At 38.5% G+C, this 17,148-nt stretch overlaps 1 long non-coding RNA gene across 1 annotated transcript; it reads left to right on the forward strand.

Moving 5' to 3' along the window:
* Window positions 1-9,408: 9,408 nt before the first annotated feature.
* LOC125385144 lies at window positions 9,409-16,777 on the forward strand. The gene is made up of 3 exons (XR_007224146.1): window positions 9,409-11,090; window positions 11,453-11,512; window positions 11,603-16,777. It is a non-coding gene; the product is annotated as an uncharacterized LOC125385144 (long non-coding RNA).
* The last annotated feature ends 371 nt before the right edge of the window (window positions 16,778-17,148 follow it).

Below are 17,148 nucleotides of genomic sequence, written 5' to 3' on the forward strand. Positions count from 1 at the left end.
CAGTGAAGTGTATGTTTCATTGTGTCGTTTCTACACTATTTATATTTCTTGCCATATTACTTTTCTCAAGGATGTGTTTTGATAGTTGTGCAAAGATCATATATGCTTTACAGTAAAGTCAATGTTTTATTGATATTTATTTTTATTATATTACTTTTTGTACTTTAATAATTGACAAATTTTCACAGTAAACTTTTCTTCATTGCTTCACATATAATAATAATATTACTTTACTTTATTGTACATTAGACTTTACACGTCTATCACAAGGAGGTTCTTTGATACAACGTATTGATTCACTTAGTGTACCTTTCCTTATCTTAGGGATAGTTGTTCTAATCATATGACATACATTAAACATAATTTACGTAATAATGATATAACATATACATGCGTGGATCTAACTACAATACTAATATACTATGTGCTATAATATCATAATATTTAATCGCACTTATATTATTGTTCAGTGTTTACTCCTTATTTTCACTGTTTTCAAATCATTCTTCATGTATTATGTAGATCTTCAGCTATCACCTTTTCTCATTATCACTGCCTCAGATATGTGCTCACATATATCGCCCTCAACACGTTTCTTCCTTTCTCATCTTTTAACAGTTTCTTCCTAGATGGTGTTTAGCTTTTGGAATTCTTTGAAACGGTTTTAAGAGGTTCTAAAAAGCATCGAAAGATCCTTTAATCGGCTCCCTGGGACTGTGTCGGGCACGCTCTCGAGCATTCTCTCCCCGATTTCGCCCCTTCTCTTCCACGACTGGTCTTTTCTTCGATCCGTCAGCGGGGCGGAATAAGAGCAGTCGACGCATGCTCATCGGCCTGTTATAATTTCGGTTCTATTAGCCTCGTAGTGGGACCCCATAAGCCCCGAAGGGATTTTCAAGAGATCGTAAAGTTAAGCTTAGACCCCACAGAGGTATATACCACCGTGCCTCTTCTTGTCTCTCTGTGTGCTGTATGTATGTAGGTGTGTATCCAAGTACCTGGATCCTGCCCTATGCACTGAATCTATCACTGGATACTCGGCAGAAGGTCTTGAAATGGATAAACAGATAGTTGGTGACGCGTGTAGGGTTACAGAGGATAATTTGATAATTGCAAGTTAGGGTGTGATGATTGTTCAGGGAGTTGAGCTTTGGCCATTGGGAATTGATGCAGAAAGTAGAGTGAAAAGCGTTGATACTATTAGAGACTAGTGGTTTATAGTAGCATGTGTAATATACAATAATATGTACATGTGATAGATAATCAATTTATAATGGTATCAATATTACATTGACAAATTGGTAAGATATTTAACAACTCTCCATAGTGAGTAATATTAATTTTAAAGGCCATAACAACATTAGTATGTTTTTAAGTTGTAGTTATTAGAAATTGCATACACAGATTGTTGCAATTGACTCAGAATGAAATGAAATAGCAGTCTGGGAAGGCAAAAGGTATCGGTAGTTTGTAGAGGTAGTGGTTGGTGAGCTGCATAAAAGGGCAAAACTGTCTGTGAAGAGGGTCCGTTCAGGAGTACATCGTCAAGTAGCATCTTGACACTGCGGTTCACAATGGCTACTTGTTAGCTCGACGCGTCAACAGAGAAAGGGAAACGACACGGGGATCCGAGTTCTGCTTTTCACCGACCAAATACACTTGTCCCGAGTATGCGAACTTTTCAATATCTTTCAAGAGCTACTTTCCAATCCATCGAGATCTTCCCATAAAAATTTGAACTATAAAAGCAGAAAATCTGTAAAATTTAACTTCCAATTATATCACACGTGTATATAATTTCCTTTTTCTTTCTGATTTACTTTTTTTAATCGAAAAAATACTCGTATCACTTTTCCACTCGTGTAACCCACATAATTCGCTCGAAACGTATACACGTACACATTTGCCCAGCTGTTGCAATTACACCGACCAATTTCCCGCCACTTTCTTCTCTTTTTCTTCTCCAGTAAAACACGTTGAAACTTTCACACAAGACCTGAAATACGACACACGAAATACAAAAGTAGATGCGTTAAACATACGGAGCACGTACCTATTATATTTTTCTGCAGAAAATCGTGAAGAAATTTGGAAAATTTGAAAGAGGGGTCGAGAGAAGAGAGAAGAATCTTTTTACAGGCGTGTAAATGGCGAACGCTGTCGGCATAAAGCGGATAATAAGTTTGACGGCGTTACAATACAATCATTACGCGTCGATAATGACGGCGCATTCAAGCACGAACGACCAAGGTGAATCGCAATGTACCACCGGCCCCCATACGCCGCATCTGTCCGCTAACAATAGCTTGAACGTTGCGCTACCCTGCGAATCGTTACGCCAAAATTAACGATGCTCTCTTCTCTATGGTGTTTCTCATCAAAATTACATCCAGTATACGCGTCCATCGATGAGGATTGCCCCTGATATTCGATCGGATCGATTGGTGCTATTGCAGATCTGACGATAATTCCGGATATGTTCTTATAGATAGATATGTTCTTTGATTTAACGATGGAAGTTTGAAGATACAAAGATACAAAGATGTGAAATAGGTGAGTAGGATATGTAGCATACTGGGAGAGTTTGTAACAGTGAATGAAGATTTTTAGAAAACATCCTTGTTCCATTTTGATAGAGTTTAGATTGTGGGAGATTTTCCAGGCTGTTGGGAAAATCTCTGATATTAATATATATCGTTTCCTCTCTTTTCTTCAAGGTGTAATAAAAGAAGAATTCTCGAATTTACCAAAAAGAAGATCTCGAAGGTAGAAGGAGGAAAAAGCTCAAAGAATTCGCAAATTCTCTTCTTGTTTGAATGTTGCAAGCAAGTAAATCTCATAATTGGATTGCAGGTTTTCGTGTGAATTCACATTTTCATCGACATAACTAAGAAGACAGAGAATTGCTTCACCTATTGAACATTAAGACAAACTATCCCATTTTCAATGCTTTATACATAGTACGAATACTTCAGCGTATCATGTGCGTTTTATACGTCTTTCCAGCTTCAACCTTCTCATAAATGCAACAGGATTTGTACTCGTAATCGATTCATTGACATGCCAACATCGTAAAATGTCATAAAAATCGCATAAAGCAGAACTTAACGACAAAACCATGGAGATTTAGAATCTTAATAAATAAATCATATTAAGATCGCCGTAAGTGGCAATGCGCGTCGATCAGTGCCCATCGATATTCCATGGACGTTATCCGGTTGAGGGGGGCGGCGAACGTGCTTAGGTCGGCGTTTACCTGGACATCGGCGTAAATTACGAGATACAAAGGGGGTAACGTCGTCTCCTGGCACGGCGCTGCTTAGACGAGCGGCGCACCGCTTTCGAGGTGGGAGAGAACGATTTCGAAGGGGGGAATATTTATGGGCAGACCGGCTGAAATTAATTTATGCAGCCGCATAGGCTGCCACGTAATTTATTCGCGGTGCTCGCGACGATCAGTCACTCTCTTCACTGGCTTTTGTGTGTAAGGAAATCCTTGCCCATTAGAAACGGCCACGAACACCCTTACTCCACCTATATATTCCTCTCAGCCCTCTGCGATACCTCTTCTTCTTTCTACATCCAGTACTCGTTAATATACACAACCCTGAAGAAGATCTGGAATTATCTTAGGTATATGTAGATGATTATATGGATTCTATCGAGACGAGAGAATTTTTTTCTTGGATAAATCTGCTGTATATTTCGAAGGATTGGAGAAATTAGTTTGCAAATTTTGTGTCACATGTCTTGTGTATGTTATATCATAAATTTTGTGGATCTCTTCTACGAGGAAGATAGATTTGTTTGAGGACTTTTCCATTAGTGAAATTCGCGCAGGGTTAAGGTGAATTAGAAATGTTGTTCAAATAGGTGAGTTTTGTTCCCTTTTTTATGATAAATGGTTAGCTGTGGTTCGACAGAACAGTTTTACGCAGCCTTCTTGTAAAAGTCATCATCTGGGATTTATGTAGGTATCAGTGGATTTTGAATCAATATACAAAGGTTTGTTAGGACGTTTAGCTTTCTTGCGATAAAAATATCAGAGAAACCTTGTATTTCCTAAATAAAAAATTAGTCTCTGGAGGATAGCACTTGTGACCGAAATTTTTCTGTACAACGATTTTCTTTAATCTTTATTCTCCTCTAATCGCTTTTCGAAAGTTTCTAGATATCTGCAGATAAGTATAAATATAAATCCTACTCGCAGAACTTTAGAAATTTCTTTAAATTGACAGAGATCAATCCAGAACAACGAAGACTAGCTGAAAACACTCCGATCTCGTTAATTTACACATACGACATTCTCAAGCATCGAAATATCCAAACAACGCCAAATCTCTCAAATTTCCTCTAATTAACCAAATACTCTATTAGTCTCTAACAACACCTACAAAAGACTCCAAATCTCTTTTCAGCATCTAATCTCTCCAAAGACAGCTTTTTATACAGTCGACAAAAACCCACGAGTTCGCAATCGGTCACGAAAGAAAACACGGTTACGGGAGCGCGAAGAGCGCGGAAAAAGAAGAGTGGAGCGAGAAGAAAGAAGAAGAAGAAGAAGAACTGGAGGATCTTGGTGCGGGATCTGCGGTGCACCCGCGTTATGATTTGTGGGGGCCCAGATCCTTGATCCTGTCTGCCTGGAAGAGGCACCCACGCTTTCCAGGAACCGCGTCCACCTCGTGTGGACGTAGCCTTCCCTCGTCCCTCGGTGGAAGAACGAACGAAAAGAGGAGGTGGAAGAACCGACCTCATGGAGCGTGGTGGGGCGAGCGTTTCGAGATCAGCCGACCCGATTACAACGAGGGTGTAATGGACGGACTAATTTGTGAAATTTAAATTCCGTCCCCGACGTTTTAACCGCGAGCCAAGTCCCAGAGCGGTCCTCGAGGTTCCAGATAAATCGCGACCACCTCCACCTCCACTTTTGTAAAAACCTGCGACTTCATAGAATATCCAGAAGATCCAACCGGGAATCTTTCTGGAAAATCGTAGGTGGGCAGGTTTGAAGATGTTGGTCTCTTGGTGTTGTTTTTGGTGGTAGATGGTAGAGGTGTGTTGGTTATCTAGATTCGCGTCTCGAGCCGATCGTCGTCTTTACCCTTTGCCCGGCAATTTGTCAGATCGCTTAATTCCGACTATCAACTGGTCCTTTTGTTTTTTCGACCTCTTGGAGCGGGAACAAGGGTTGCAGAAGCATCGACGTTGGGTTGGGTTGTAGATGGTTTTTAAGGAAAGTAGACAGTGGAGGTGAAAATACGGAAGGAATGGAACGATATGGAAAGAGAATTTTTCTGCATTAATCATTTCTGAGTCGTTAAGATACACTGGATACGCGTTTGGTACAGAAAAATTATGCATCGTATCATCTCTTGACGACGAATCATAGTGAATATATAGATGGATATTACAAGTTGAATAATCGTCAGCTGTGGAAAATAGAAATGATAGGAGAAAGGAAATTTAAGTTAGTTTTAATTCGTCTGTTAACATCCAAATGAAACGAAGATATAACTAGACAACAGGTTAAATAAAGAAAGTATAGAAGTAACGTCTGTAATCTGGCACAAGCAAATTCTCAAAAGCTACAAACCCAAATGGCCCACTTTCCACAAAAGAAAAGAATATAAAAATGGAACAAGAGTAAAGATAGTGCTAGTGAGGAGGGACGTTAGAGAAGGGACACGCGTGATCGTGGCCCTCGGTACACGCAGTTATGGGCACGCTTAAAGGGCCCGACTGCGTGTGGGTCCGCGGATACGAGGACGTGTGGATGTCCAGGCGGAGCCCTGGCCCCGTTCGTAACCCGACACCAACAGCTCTGGGCCCCTCTCCAGCGCCAACATCCACCGTACAGAGTGAGACAGAATGTACGACAGGCCCCACTTGGTCCGTTCGTTCATTCGTTCAACGCGATCCTCACGACCCAAAACTAAATCATAACCGTATTATGCGGCCCGACAATAGGACCGCTCGCTATACACCGAGAAGCCGCCTCTAATCCGCCACTCCGTCGACGTCTTGCTCCCGATGCTCCCATCTCTTCTTTTATCTCTTTCTCTCGTTCTCTCCTTCTCTTTTCAACGTTCTATACTACTTCCCTTCCTGGTGTTCCCTTCTGTTCTTCAACGTCTCGTTTGCGTTCATTTTCTTTGATCCTCTTGTTCTTTGGAGTAAAGTAGCATTGTCTTATCGTTCGGCATTTACATACGTAAAACTTTGACATTTAATGGTCACGTTGGGTTTTTTTTTTATTGGACGTTTCAAGGAATATTGAAATCGAAGCTCCGATTTTCTGGTTTTGGAATTTTACCAATGATAAATTTTCAAAGCGAAAATATTTCGTCGCGTTGATGATGCTTATCGCTTATTAAAAAGTGATATTCATCGTCGATAATGGTCATTGGTAACCAAAAGAAATTCCGTCGCCTGTAATGATAACTGGTAATAAAACACAATTCTTTGCACCGCTACTGATCATCGGTAATTATATTTTTACCAATAAGACTACTAGTAGAATATATCGTTGCCAATTATTTACTCGTAACCAAAGACAATTTTCGTCATCGATGATTTTTTGATATTTATTTTAGTGTGCGAGCAAAGTTATTCGCACCGAGAAGAAACCCTTCATACTGTATTCCACAGGTGATCGAATCCTGTTGACAAAAATAGCGTCAGCTTTCGATTCCAAGCAAAGATACCCATTTACAATCTTTTCATAACTTACAGGACATCTGTCCCTTCATCCTCATCGTACTCTAAAATCTTCAAACTGGAAGATCCTCGAACAGAAAAAGAGAAAGCGTAAATAACGTACATACGTTCCTATACGTGTAATTTTCTGCATGGAGAAAATGAACGGTTAGCGACGATCTTCCTACATTATCGGCTTTTTCAACGGTTAATGATTAGAGGAGAGAAGAACAGCTGGGAGAATTTTTCTAGGGTTCAAATAAAAATAGCCTGTCACCTTTCGCCACAATGTGTCCTTTTCTTGCACGACGCGGGTGCACGTTCCGCGAACTCGCGAATTATGAATATGATTATCTCGGACGGGCTCTTGACGGGAAGCCAGACCTGTCCCAGAGGTGTCACCTTACATCCTCCCTCTCTTCCATAGTGTCGACGTTCCTGGGCCCCCTCGTGTTGCTCTCCCGTTCTGACTTGGCGCGTGACGTCGCCTCTCGTAACCGAATCTCGCGAATAATTGCACCTCGACAGGTCTCTCTGCTTTTCTTTCGATCGGCCACAAATTATTGGGAAAATAAAGAATAAGGCAGGAGAAATTTCATTTCCGGAAAGTGACGAGAGATCGTTCCATCTGACGTTATATCTTTGAATTTTGTAAAAATGCGGGAAATTTTACGATTTGAGCCGAATGTCATTTTTCCAAAGATAGTATCGAATATTTAAAGCAATATAAATTTTTGCTTTTAGTGGCTTAGCCTACTATTAGCAGTTAGTAATTTTGTAGTTATACAGTTTCTTAGTGGAGTATCTCGTTTGGACGAAAATTAATTGTAAGAGCTACAGAGAGCCTTGCGAAGCTTGCACAGAATTTTTATAATATTTAATTTCCATTCAATTAGCATCGCCTCTCGCGAAATCTCCATTCCTTTGCACCTAACAGCTATCTTATCCTTGGTCACGATCATCCCGGTTAATATGTAAAAATGTAAATGGTCCAGACGGTCCAGCAATAATCTCTCGGTGGTCTTGCGGTCGAAAAACTTTAAACTTCCCAGAACGGTTGTCCTCGATCCCCCGAATTCACCGAAAACCAACCAACGATACCTGTAAATGGCATCGGTGTAAAAGCAAATTTGAAATCTGTCAAGAGCAGATATCTGATCAAAATTACCCAAGTAAACTTTATATACATTGTACGTACAACAAATTTTAAAATACGTAAGAAATTGCCAATAGTAAGAACACATTATAACTTCGTCTAATAACTAAAAAAAAGAAGATACATTCCTATAAAATCCTTAAAAATAAAATTAAAAACTCAAGCAGATATTCAGATATACTTGCAGAACCAATATCGTGCCTATAAATTTAAATCAAACCAGCAAAGAACTTCAATTAAAAAAAAAAAAAAAATTCGAACGTTCTACTAAATTTCTCTAATCGCACAAGTACAATTATTTATCCTCTATGGTTACAGCACTAATATCGTGTACATTTTGCGCATTTAAACCAGACGTATTGTCTCGTATTATACATACATAACGCGTTATAGCTAGGGATGAAAGGGAAGAGTTGCAGCGGAATGGCAAGGAAGAGGAAGGGGTGAAGAAGGAAGGGGGATGCAGATGGGCCGTCAGCCTCTTTTCCGCAGGGGCCCGCAATAAATTTAACGGACCAACGAGGGGGGCAGGGCCGGTTCGCAAGCGGCGATAACGATCGAACGAGCGTCAGAGAAGTGCTAAGTAACTACCGATCGTATCGAAGATAGAACCGTTTGGCTGCAGGCGTTTATCGAACTATGTACGCCGTCTGCTTCCATATCCCGCCATCTTTCATAGTCATAGAAATTCCCTCTTCTCTCTGCCTTCCGTTCTATACGGTTTTCACTATTATATACGTCGTCAGAAATTGTCACCGACACCACAATAGACGACACGATGGCCGCCTAGTGGGAATAGCTCGTAGCACGTGTTTGACGTTTATGAATCGAATTTCTCCTTGGACTGACACGCGACAGAGATACGGCGGTAATGTGCGCCCATCGACCGCCATGGGACCGATCTAATGCCTACCCGATGGTGCGATATGTCAGCGGACCCGTAAACTGTTTCAACGACCGGAGATCCGGTCCGTGGAAAACTGTGACTATGTCGTCGATGAATGTGTATACGTTTAACAGGGTGATTAGGCAGATTTTGGAAGGTTTGCCTGGTGTTGGAATTGTAGTAGCGGATAAAGACAAATTTCTAAGGTAAGAGATATTATGAAACAATACTGTAACTCTATAAAATGGTACTGTACACTTCTCAAGATAATGAATCATTACTGTGTAATGATATGTTTGGGTTTGGATTTTTATGAGAGTTGCTTTCTTCGTCGATATTGCAACGACAGATAAAGGAAAATTTATAAGATAAGAGATACGAAGGAATTGCTCTTAATTTGGTTTCTTGCTCAATCAATTGTTAATAATGATTTCTTAATATCACTTTAATAGTTCTACAGCTCTAGCATGCGTAACTTGGATTATTAAAATAACATTTCAAACAATTTTTCTTTACAAACGAAATTAAAAATTGGTTCAGAGAGACGATAAAAATATACGTAACATTAAAATAGAAATTTAAAAAGAAGAATTCTATATAAATGGTTGAGAGCGTCAGGCGCAAAAAGTACGATTCTCCTAATTCCCCATACCGTTGTATACCTACAACGTGCTGCATCTACCCCTAATTTCGTTCATCGCCCCATAGAAATTCCCCTTGAATCTCTAGCCCACCAAACATATGTCGGAGATCTCGTCCCCTTTTCGGTACAATGACACCATGGAATTTCGTGCAGACGATTGGTTAGTCGTTCGTCCAATGAAACACGCTGGCAGAACTTTATGGGGGTTGACACGCGTCCTGTTTTCCCTGGGGTGGATTTCATGGGATTAGGCGGCGGCAACGTAAACGTAACGTCATTATGATAACTTGTTTCTCTTCTTCGTTCCCTCCACTCTTTTTTTACAGAAGGATTATGTTGGATTACAGGATACGACTTTGCCACTTTTTTCTAGCTTCTCGTAAAACGTTAAACGTAGCATAATAAGCGTACATTGAGGGTACTGTGGAAATAGTGTTTTTCTTTTAATATTAATGGTGTTACTTGAAATTCAATGGAAAGTTCGTAATTTTTGAAGTTGTATTTTTAAGATTTACATAATGAAATGTTAGTGTACGCAGAGGTAAGAGAGTATGCCAGTTATAGTGTCAGGTGAGCGACTATGGAGTTGATCGTTGGCTGCTTGTAATTCTAGACAGGAATTAAGCGGTGCAGCGGACAGCCACAGCTTCACCGTTGCAAGCGGTACTGTGGAAAGGACAACTTTGTAATATGATTACGGCCAGAGAGATTCAATATCGAAATTAGGAAAACTGAATTTTTAACCGTCCTAATATCTTCATCCGTGACAAACTATCGTAGCGAATAAGAACATCAGTGAATACTGGTTCTTATAAAAAAAAAACACATTTTCAAAGGAAAATGGAGCGAATGCAACATTTTAAAACAAAAAGTCACATTACAAGACCTGCAATAATCCAATATTTAAAATTAACGAAGAAGTATACTCCATTCATTTTACTTACTATTCACCACTGAAATACCATATTTTCTATGTTTTCGCTTATCGTTGAACGGAAGTTAAGCGATTGTACAAAAATAACTGTACTTGTGATTCTATAACTCCAGGCCACAGTAATTGTGCAATACGACTAATATCCTGTTTAAAAAATTGAAATATATTAAAACAGAAATTAGACACATTATGTCTTTTCCTGGGAAAAGACAAGCACGAACAAGCGTCGTTATTGTTACGAGTCATTTAATTATCAAAGAAGTACTTTCCATCCATCTCAATTGCCATGCACCGCTAAAAGAGCAAATTCCAAAGGAAGAATGAAAGAAAGTCAACGTCTTGAAAAAGGCGTTCACGCTGTGAGTCTGGTGTACGCACGAACAGCTGGAATCTCCTCCAGTCACCAGCGGGATCCATTCAGAATCACCAACGCGACAGCTGAAGGACGTTGTTTTCCTACGACAAATTACGCGCGCGTTCGCCGCTTTCGACGCGCGGCGTCAACGCGTGTGCGTGTGATCCTCCCGTGTTGTCTACACACACCAACACACACGTACGCACACCATAACGCTGACCTACCCCACTGAGAATCGTGTTTCAATACAGAAACCGAAAACCATATCATTACGTTGAAGCTCGTAGCAAACTTTCGTAGCAAATGCGCGCGCGCAATCGACTAACCTTTGCGAGGGCCAGTTAGCGCGTTTCACAGGTGTGTGTTAATACACGTGATAATCAAGTACGCGTGCCACTAAGAAAACATTTTTCTGTAGTAAGTTTTTCTTTGATTCATCGATACGGTGATTTTATTCTTTAATCGTGTGGTACTGGATGGATTTATTGTGATTTGGAGTAAGAATGACGAAGAGTTTGCATGCGTATGTATAGTGTAAATCGACTTTCTGCTTTAGAGGTTATGTTTATCGAATCTTATTAGGAATTAGGAATCTTTTTAATTATAAATGGATTTGTTGTGATTTTGGGTAAGATCGATGGAATGTTTGGAGTAAGAATGACGGAGAATTTGAATGCGTACGTATAGTGTAAGTCAACTTTGTGTTTTAGAGTTTATGTTTACCGAGTCTTATAAAAAATTGTGCGTATTAATTTTGCATGGGTTTATTGTGATTTTAGGTAAGATCGATGGAGTGTTTGGAGTAAGAATGACGGAGAGTTTAGATGCGTACATATAGCGTAAGTTGACTTTGTATTTTAGAAGTTGTGCTTATTGAATCTTACTAAGAATTGATGTAATTAATTTCGAATGGGTTTATTGTGATTCAGATAAGATCGAAGGGGTGTTTGGATGCGTGCATATGATGTAAATTGACTCTGCATCTTGGAGGTTATGTCGATTGAAGTTAGTAGTTTATCGGCCTCTGATCGTCTTCAAAAAATCACGTTTCGTGCTCGTAACCAACAATTGCACAATACGATTTCGCGGTTTCATTGCGGTGCTTACAGGTTGAGGATTTTTCAAAGAAGTTGCGCTATACTCCTTCTACTCTTACTCGACATATAAGTACCATATGTAGGTCACTCTATTCTATGCAGTTTTATCATAGAAAATATTGAAATTTTTCAAGGTTTAACAATATAATTCTATTTATAGATATATAACGAGGAATACCAAATCATTTAAAATCATTCTACCATATATGTCCTTCATTCAAGAATTCTATTCTATTTTCTATTAGGAAGCATGTTAAATTAACAGTGTTCCGGATAAACTATCATTAACAAACAAATATTATGTTTCTTTACTGTGAGGCTTACAACGGTTCCAGATTAGTTCAGATATCCATAATTTTTATTATAAGGATTATAATGTCGATTAATGGAAATAGTTACAAATCGGTTCAGGGTGAACAGTCTTCATCAACTAGGATGCCATAGTGCGTAACTCTCTAACATAAAAATTATAATATTAGTTGATTGACGAAAACAATTCCAAATCGGTTAGGCCCGAGAAACGAGGAACGAACAATTGGCGAATGCGGGGCAAAATTGACCACGTTGGTTACATAATGGGCCTCCTCGAGCTTCGTCAAATGGTGGGCAGTACGAGTATTTAGATGAGTTGACTCCAATTGGCGTACGTACCGTGAGAATCCAGTATCTAGCGCGTGGACCGTGTGTGAACCAGTCAGTCGAGGAAGAAAAATGGGTGAACTAATCATGCAAATTGGGTACAAAGTTACGTAATTCTGTTCTATCTCTATCCACCCGTCCGTTGGAATCTCGAACATCAGACGTCCACTAATAGTCGCTTGCATTTGCAGCAATTAACTATTTCTTCATCGAAATTAGATTGACGTTGACTCGCAAATATTTTGTAATTGAAATATTGTTTTTGGTATCTGTACTGGCTTCACTGCTAGTTCCTTGTCCCACTTCTGAAACTAGATTAATTGATTCCACCACTAGGTAATCAGTCTAATTATTCGAGCGTTATAACTTTCTTGAAGCTGTTAATATTTAATCGAGCAATTAGAGAATTAAATTCGGCAAGAGATATAGCTATTTCTGTACATATTACAGGAGAAATCCACTTCTGATTTTGCGGTATATATAAACTTAGAAATATTAAGGAATCAAATCCTTGCAAATTCTCAAACTTAAATAAATTAACGTCTTTAAATGGATTCAATAAGTTAAAAACTATTAAACCAGGTTAATTTTATTCGTAGGATAACACAATCACTAGCTTCAGTTCCATCGGAAACTATAGCTAGGGGTCAGATTCTGATTAGATTTAAGCTAAATATTATCCAGCTTTCAACTTTAACTTTTACAGCCAAGCAATTGATGCTGCTGTATTGAGTTTGATTCGAATTACTTTTCACGACCCAAATTTTTGTTATTCATAACGAATACCTTAGAAGTTAAAAGCAAAAATAGTCTGCTACACTGAACAAATTTATACTTGTTATACAAGAACAAGAAAAAGGATTTGGTTCAGGCTTGAAATCGTATTCGCATTGACGCAATATTCATTTCTCAATTAAAATTTTGGAAGCGACGACCATCCTAAAACTCTTATGCAAAGATGCGCTGGATGTGTAACGTCGAAAAATGCTGGAAAAATCAGACAGACGTGTAGGACCGTGGTCTGGCTCACGGGGCAGATTTGAGTGAGGAACGGAAGAGGAGGTTCGGAACGATTATGCAGCACGACACGGTGCCCAACAAGGAGAGACAAGGAGATGGAGAGAAAAAGAGAAGGAGTGCACGATGCACACGCTGCGAGCAATGTGCGAGGCTTCGCGCGGCCGTCAATTACGATTAATTAGAGCGGAGACTGACAGCGGACGCAGCGACGGCTACTTAATACTTTAACTTGTCCCCAACCCTCCACCCGTTCACTTCCTCCGTCGTCGTCGACGGTGACGAATCGACCGAGAGCTCCGTTCGTTTCGTTCATCGTAAACTATCGTGTATATATCCCTTTTTGCCTTTTTCTCCTCGATGTTCCCTCCATTCACGAAACGTGAGATCTCTGTTACGTCCTTGTTCGCGGCAGGGAAAAAGTCACCATCCAGGAAATTCAAGCTTCTGGCTTGGGGCCACGCGTGCTCTCGTAATAGGGCAGTTTGTTCCTTGTAAAATCATTCCTTTCCTTTTCTTGAAATTCTATTTCCATTGCGTTCTTTCGGTTGTAAGAAAAAGTCTAAGGGAATAAAATACGGGGCTCATTACATAAATAGATAGATAGATAGTTTTATTTCAGCCTGGCGGCCTTGAAACAAGACTTGGATTACAATTCCTCAGTTTATTGCAGTATTTAAAAGGCTAAAATACACGTAGAATACTCTTTGTTCGTTAACGATCGCAGAAAGATGCAATTGCAGCTTTTTAACGTTGGAAAATGTCTCGGGCTTGAACAAGATATGAAAAATTTCTCACCGGAATGCAGGATCTTCTTAATGTGCTCTTGAAACATTAGCAATCCCCTTTTTCGCTAAAATTATAAAGATAATACAGCAATATGAAAATTCCAGCATCGCAACAGTGTTAAATTCGCTTCGATATTTGTATTGTATGAAATGAATTTTAAGAATGTTTTTGGTATTGTTTTTTGTACCAGGTATAAATAATTGGAAGGTTTGTGGTACTCGAAATTAAAATCTAATTTTGGAGATTGGTTTATTAGTGTCCTGATAGGAATATTTTTTGCTATAGGATTGACTTTTTAGAGAGTGAGAGATACTTCATGCCAATGAATTAGTACTTTTTGGCTATAAAAGTAGATGTTGATACAATGGAAGATCACTCATCTGAATCTAATTGTTGCGTTAGACATTGAACATAGGAGAATAATTTTATTATATTATATAAGAGTTCACGTTCATATTAGTAGATTCAATCAGCAGGTGTTTAGTTACTCGAGTATTAAATAAAATCTTGTTCCAGTAAAACGAATTCTACTTTATACACGTAATCTAAATCTACTCTTACTAATTAATACTTATCTATGAAATGTAGAATTCATATTTACAGTTACGGGATAACGTGTAAAAGTAGTTATCGAAATGAAATATTAACACCATAAGATAAACTATCAAAGCACCCCAATCTGTCGTTATATTGACGAAGGAAGTGAGAATTAATGACAATTAGTTAGTAGAAACATCAGAGTCTCTCGACTTTGAGCATTCAACAAGTCGAATCTAATAACAAGTTGTCGGTGTACACACTTCGTAACAACCGTAATTAATTATATAATATCGTGATCTACGTTAGAAAGAGAGAACTCGCTGCATTATTAAACAGCAACAATTAAAACGAAGAATTAATTCAGAATATTGCGGATGCGCCGTTTCACGGTTTCAGGCATACGTTCGTTACGCATCGCATCGACTTTATATTAATAAGTATGATGTTCTGCTCGTTTGTAAGACGTAAAATCATTAATCAAAGCTACAATTATATACACGTTGGCACCATTTTATAAGTTAGCCACCGTAGCGAGAAAACTATTTATTTTTCCAATACCGTAGCAACAACACGGCTTCATATTGAGATTATATTTTATCAGGTGTTTCATTACGAAAAAGAAAACATTACAAACATATGAAAATTTATTTATAGCCATTCACGAAGGTCTTCGTACACCTTATTCCTTCATATACCTTCGTATACGAAGGCCATTTTCATTCACTGTATGGTATAGTGCTGGTTATCTTATCACGTAACCGATATGTTCAGAAATTTATTTAAATTTAGCAAGAAAAGATAACGAAAATTTTGTTTAAATAAAAATGACGCTTTTATCAGATTCGCTGAGGCTTTTACGATTGACCGTATACGGTAACCTTTCTTATTTTTCTTATGCTAACAATAGGAAAAACAATTTTATCATTATTAGTATGTTGCTGTAATTGTGTCGATGAAATAGAAAATGATCAATAACAATTCAATTGATTTAACAATCTAATTTTCACATTATCGGCATCGCCGTTATGTCAGTGAAGTAGCAACATCTATTAAGTATGAATTGGTTACGTAGCCAATAGCAATGTAGCCAATTTAATAATTTAATATCGACAAACAATAGTCCTTTGAAGTAATCACAAGCGGAAGCTTTGATCGGAAGTTGTGGAAGTAGGGAAAGAAGAAGGAGGGCGAAAACGTATTTGAATGATTGCGCTCGTTGTCGGTCTCCTTCGCTAATTGAGCCATTGTCTAGGTCCGGTTAGGCACGTCTAAAAGCCTAATGGCCGTTTCCTAGAGACGCGCCAGTCCGAATACAGAACGAATTAGAATAATTCGTTCCGTCTGGCTGCGTCACTAGATCGCGCAACGACGTTCGTCGCCGGTTAGACGAAACCTGTCTTCTCTTTTCCTCCATTTGCTAAGAATCAATGGTTCTGCTTTAATTTTTACTAACCTAACCTATCCTTTTTTTATTCCTTTTCTCATCAAGTACACGGAGTTTTAAAAGGTTATTCTGGGTGGAATTTAGCTTAAACATAACCTAGACTTGTCAATTGCAAAGAATCGGTGATTAATTTCGATTAAAGCAAACCTAACCTAAACCTAAAGCAATCATAATCGGAGGCTAAGCTCAAATCTGATGTAAATTTAATTCGAGTTTGTTCAAACTTAATCCAAACTTGTCCTCTTTTTCTCTTGAAATTGCAGAGAATCGATGGTTAATTTTGACTAAAGCAAACCTAACCTAAAGCTAAAGCAATCATAATCCAAACCTAAGCTCAAAGCTGATGTAGACCTAATTGAAATTTGTTCTCTTGCTACTCTGGTTGCTAAGAATCAGTGCTTCCGCTTTAATTTCGACGCTTAACCTCCATTTCGCCGGCGTGCACCACGTGTATTACGTATTTTTTGTAAACATAACTTTTATCCGGCCACGCGGATGTTTTCCATTAAAACGAATCGCATAGCGAAAACTTTTTATTGTTCGCCGGTTCTTCCTGTTTCGACGTATTCGAACGTATTTTATACGACAAAAAACAGCATCCAGCAGGTAAATATCTTTCGAATCTCGCCATGGAAACGATCAATAAAAACAAAATTTGTCGTAATAATTGATGCTTCGATAGATTGTGTGTTTCCAATACAAATAAACATTATACATACATAGTGTCTTCCTTCATATTATATATATATATTTACCTTCATTACTCGTGTTGCGGTCCTAGATTCAATATCAATATAAAATGATATTTATTATTAATTTATATTAATATAAAATTGCTTTTAATATATCTTAGGAAAATATTAATCTAACACTGAAACGAGAAATCTGTCATATTTTCATAATATTAAGAAATTTTTTAACAGTAAAAATACACGATTGGATCAGAAAG

This window comes from Bombus terrestris, chromosome 5 (assembly GCF_910591885.1).
Source record: "Bombus terrestris chromosome 5, iyBomTerr1.2, whole genome shotgun sequence".
Lineage (NCBI taxonomy): Eukaryota > Metazoa > Arthropoda > Insecta > Hymenoptera > Apidae > Bombus > Bombus terrestris.